This window comes from Sinocyclocheilus rhinocerous, unplaced genomic scaffold (assembly GCF_001515625.1).
Source record: "Sinocyclocheilus rhinocerous isolate Xijiao unplaced genomic scaffold, SAMN03320098_v1.1 scaffold1316, whole genome shotgun sequence".
Classification (NCBI taxonomy): domain Eukaryota; kingdom Metazoa; phylum Chordata; class Actinopteri; order Cypriniformes; family Cyprinidae; genus Sinocyclocheilus; species Sinocyclocheilus rhinocerous.
Window position 1 is genome coordinate 124,792 of NW_015646346.1, and position 5,692 is coordinate 130,483.

Consider the following 5,692-nt stretch of genomic DNA (forward strand, 5'->3'; position numbering starts at 1 on the left):
CACCAAGAGGTGAAAAGTTTCCACTTCAAGGCGTACAGTTTCCTCGTGGCGGGAGCTCTGGACTGGAGTATGGTCTCAACAACCTCAGTTGAGAGACCAGATGCTATGAGCCGTGCCCCCTCAGGGGCCACGCCCACAACTTCCATAACTCCGGGCAGGGGTGAAGGATGGTGCCCCCCGCCTGAGAGAGGCGGTCCCTCCTGATCGGAATCTCCAGTGGAGAACCGTCGAGGAGGGACACCAGGTCCAAGAACCATACTCGGGCTGGCCAGAGCGGGGCTACTAGCAAAAGACGGACCCCGTCCCGACGTACTCTCTCCAGAACTCCCGGGAGCAGAGCGATCGGGGGAAATGCGTACAGACGAAGCCTCGGCCATGTCTGCACCATGGCATCCAGCCCAAGTGGAGCCGGATGCGTGAGGGAGAACCAGAGCGGACAGTGTGTCATTTCCTGCGACACGAATAGATTCACTTCCACCTGGCCAAACTCCCCCCAAAGGATCTCCACCACTTCTGGGTGGAGCCTCCATTCCCCAGGCCTCAGCCCCTGTCTCGACAGGATATCTGCCCCCTGATTTAGATACCCAGGGATGAATGATGTCTCCTTAGATCTGGAAGGAAGTGTTTCAGAGCTCGAAACACGGCCAACATCTCCAGGCAGTTGATGTGCCACATGAGATGATGGCCTTCCCACAGACCTCGGGCAGAGGTCCACACAGGGCCACTCATGACCGCTCCCCAACCCATGAGGGAGGCGTCCGTCGTTAGCGTTACATGACAACAAGGAGCCCCCAGCGATGGGCCTTGTGACAGGAACCAAGGTTTCTTCCACATGTCTAAGGCACGTAAGCATTGCCCTCGCCGCGTGACCTTGATCGTGCGAAGCGGAATCGCTTCTATACGAGCAGGAGATAACTGTGCCTGCATCGTTGTCGAATCCCACACCACACCCAGATAAGTGGTCCTCTGTAGTGGAGAAAGCACACTTTTCTTGACGTTCAGCTGTAACCCCAGCTCTCTCATATGGGCGAGGACGACATCTCGATGCCGAGACACCATCTGCTCTGACTGAGCTAAAATCAACCAATCGTCGATGTAATTCAATATGCGGATGCCCTGGAGTCGCAGCGGAGCCAGCACCGCATCCACATACTTCGTGAAAGTGCGGGGTGAGAGTGATAGAACGAACGGAAGAACCCGATATTGGTATGCTTCGCCCCCGAAAGCAAACCTCAGGAACTTCCTGTGTTGAGGAAGAATGGATACATGGAAGTATGCGTCCTTAAGATCTATCGTGACAAACTAGTCCTCGGGCCTGATTTGAGACACAATCTGTTTGATCGCAAGCATCTTGAACTGAAATTGTTTGATAGCGCGGTTCAGTAGACGCAGATCTATGATCGGACACAACCCCCCATCCTTCTTCGGAACGATGAAGTAACGGCTGTAGAACCCTGATTCTCTCTCTCTCTCTCTGAGAGAGAGAGAGGAGGAGCACGTTCTATGGCCTCCTTCCTCAAGAGAGTTTCTACTTCTTGTTCCAATACCAGAGCCTGCTCGGGGCCCACTTATGTAGGAATAACCCCGTTGAAGCGAGGTGGACAAGAACCGAACTAAATTCTGTAACCTCTCTCTACAGTCTGCAGGACCCATTGTGAGACATTTGGCAGAAGTTTCCACGCTGCCAGAAAATCTACTAAGGGAACCAGTCTCTCAAGACTGGCGTCTGGTGTTACTAGATGAGCCACTTCGGTGCCCTGAAGCGGTTGACCGGCAGGGAACAACCGATCTAGGCTCTCTAGCGCCCTCATCTGAGGGGGCGAGCTCTGCTGTGCTGTACCATCGCCGGGCGGCAGCTGGGAATTTTGCTCACGGGAGCCTACTGAGCCCTGAAGCACCGGGGGTGGCAGGGGTGTCAGTAAGTCTCCCCGAGGGCACTGAGGAGGATCGGGCACCGTATACTGAGGTGTGAACCTCTCTTCCCCAGGGTGGGCTGCCCTCGCGGTCCTGACGGTGGAATTGTCAGGACCGCTTAGCCGAGGTCCTCTTGGACATAATAACGGTCCTCAGATCTGTTTTCTGTTTAGAAGACCCCGGCCAAGAGCGCTGCCCTGCCCCCTGATCTTTCTGCGGGGAAGTACGGGTCGCGACGCTCTGCTTCTGGGTCTGGCGGTATGAGGAGCTAGACGGCTGGGACTGCTCCTGCTCAGCAGTCCCAAAGACCTGAAGGCAGCGAGGCAGGAAGTGCTGGAATGCCGCCTCCTGCTTTTTCGCCTCCTGAAACCTCTCGACGACAGTGTCTACTGCGCCGCCGAAGAGGCCAGAAGGCGATAGGATTCCTCTCCCTCCCTAGTGTCCAGGTCTTTTAGCAGGTTGGCCTAGTACGCATGCAACATCGCCATAGTGTGCAGACATGCACCGGCCTGACCTGCCGCCGTATACGCTTTCCCAACTAGGCTGGATGTCAGTCTTACTGGCCTAGTGGGAAGCTTCGGGGCCTTCAGAGATGATGCTGAGGACGGGGACAGATAGATCGCAAGCGTCTGTTCCACCGCCAGCATCGCCCCATATCCCTTCTCATTCAGCCCTTTGATGTTGGAGTAATTAGATACTGTGGGGCTGAAGAGTCGGGACGAATATGGTTTCCCCCACGATCTCGAAAGCTCAGAATGGAGATCGGGGAAAAATGGAAGGCCCCGACGTGAAGGTTGCGATCTAGATCTAAGGAAGCGCTCATCCAACTTGCTCTTGGGACGAGCGTCCTGTTTCTCGGCTGGCCATTCGATGTTCAGTTTAGCTACAGCACGAGTCACAACCTCCACAAGCTCCTCATACGTGAGGGACTGTGGTGGCGAGTCCACAGTCTCCTCCGTATCGCCGCTCATCACATCAACCTCCTCGGAGGAAGATAGATGAAGCGCCTGGCCCTCTCTCCAGGGGGAAGAAACCGCGGGGCGGGCTTTCGATTCCTGAGAGGGGGCCGTGGATCTAGCGGGTGAGGACCGAGAAAAGGACGAGCCCGTCTTTCGAGAGCTGCCTGTGCATGCTCCGCTCCCAAACAAACAACGCACAAATCGTGTGTATCCCCACCCAAGATATAACGTGGGCAGGGAGGAACACAACTTGAAACGCCGTCCGCTCGCCACATTTGCCTTTGATTTACACTTTGGCAGTCTCACTTGCTAACAGAGTTTTTTTTTCCTGACTGACTGAGTGCTTTGCATGCATTCACACACACACACTACAGACGCGCTCGCTGAAGAGCAAAACCTGACATGTGCGCTTGCCGGATGAGCCTTTATGCTTTCTGGTTACTTACGTCACCCCGCTCGTGACGTCTCACTTCGCTATTGGACTGATTTCACATATGCTTCAGTACGGTGTCTAGCCGGGGGCGTTCCCAAAGCATTCGACGCAGCTCGAGTTCCTGAAGGGGAAACTGTATTAGCTAAGACTAAGTTATTAGCTCATTGTTTGCTCTGCTGTGTAATCAATCAGGCTCTGACGGTTTATTATATTAAATTATGCATTGTTTTGACACTGTTGCACTTAATAGCCTACTTAACGCTGAAACTTACTTTGAACAAGTTGAGCATGCTCCAATATTTTCAGCTTCATTAGTTTCCGCATCAGGTCAGGTGAGCAAGCAGTTAATCTGTAGTGATATTTATCTTTTTAAAAGCTAATTTCTATGTAAGCCATTTTAACACATCTGTGATTATTGTTAATGCAGTTCAGACCCGGAGGTTTAGCACTTTGCAATTTGTAACTAATTTAGCACTTTGTAATTTGAAAACACAAAAAACGGTAAGATCATTCATGACTGTCTGTTGACGTGGGTCTGTGGATCCAACCATCATCATTATTACCTTCAGTAGGGAGCAGCTCAGAAATAATAGTTTTAGCAGGTCTTTGTGGTATTTACAAGTGTATGTTCTGTTTGAACTCTAGTGTAAATAATAGTTTACTAATACATAATTTATTCACTCACTGATTCAAATCATGTAAACAGTTCTGTTAATCTCAAATAACCATACCAGTAGATTTTCACCAGAAAGAAAGATGGATGAAAGTATATTAACCCATTTTTACCTTTGCTGAAGTTTATCCTTCAGGTCAAAACTGAGGTGGTTCATGATTATTCTTACTGCCATGTTTTGTTTTGTTTTGTTTCATGTAGATGTGGTGCAACACATAGACCATCTTTTGCTGTTGCTGTTGTGTAAACAGCCTTTTTCAATGCAAAAGCTGTTCAAACCTTCAGAACTTTGATACATTTTAGTGCATATTTTAGCTTCATCATCACTGTTTCTTTACTAAAGCCTAAACTGCTCAGCTTCAGTCTTATTCCAAGCCCTCAGGCAGTGTGAGTCACAACTGTGAATCCGTTTGATCATTTAACAGTTTAAAAGGTCATTTGATGGTTGTGGCTAGAAGGGATAGAGCTCCGACCAGAAACGAACAATGAAATTAAATTTTCTACCTATTAGATTGTGTTTTATTAACGTCTACACCTACCCCAACCCTAAACCTACCCCTTACGATAATGAAAAATAGTAATTATTGTTGTACAGTGTGACAAAAGTTATGCTGTATCGATGTGCGCATGCCCACTAGAGCCATACGTATCCCTTCTAGCCTTAACCGTCATTTGATGTATATGAAGTGGATGTTTGATGTCATTTCCTTTCACTGCTCTGTGGTAGCTGCATCTGTTCTTGTGCATCTGTGTTGATGCTGCAGTTCTACATTGTTAAATAATTAAGAGACATTCATATTATGATGGTTTCTAAGGTTCATTACCACTCACTTTATTATATCTGCTGACAGAGTAATATTCAGTTAAGTAAGTTTTATAATCAACATAGTGATAAAAGCCATTAGAAATGCAGGCAAAGCAGATTCAGCTTTGAAGAAGTTCTACAGAGATGTTATAATGTCTTGATGTAAAGGTTGGTCTACAATTAAATTTCACTTGAATTAAACAAAATACTATGATCTAACTTTTATTTTATTTTTTTTACTGCCGCTTAGGAACACAGCAGGTTCCTGACTGATTTGTCTTTCCTTGCAGAAATCAAAGATAGAGACTATCTCCTCCTCGAGATTTAGTCAGATCAACCCCAAATTTAGTCAGTCTAATCTATAGACCTTTGTGATGTTAAATTGTGAAGATCTTGAGTTTCCTTGTCTGTGGCGGCTTAAATTTTGATGTTTCGCCATGAAACAGGAAGTTGTTGTAGCTCAGGCATACAATGTCTGATCTGCCCCAAACTTTACATGTTTGATAAGACTCTTGACCTAAACACATGACCATATTCAGTTATAGTCATAGCGCCACCTGCTGGCAACAGGAATTGACTTGTTTTACACTAACTTAGACATGCAATGTCAAATCTGCCCTAAATTTCTTGTTTAAAAAGAATGCTGGCATGAAGACATCTAAAGGCCAATTTTCAGTTATAATCCTAGCACCACTTGTTGGTAACTAATGCCGAGTTCACACTGCACGATTTTCAAAGTCGTCGGATCACCGTTGTTTTCACACTGCACGACTATGGGTAGCATTCAGCTGCTTCTGTGTTCACATTGCACAATGCCTCACATAATCGTTTGCCAGATTTGGGCCTCAAGTAAGCCTTAGCATTGCCACATGTAAGCCAACCAAATAAACCAAAACTGGCTCTAATGT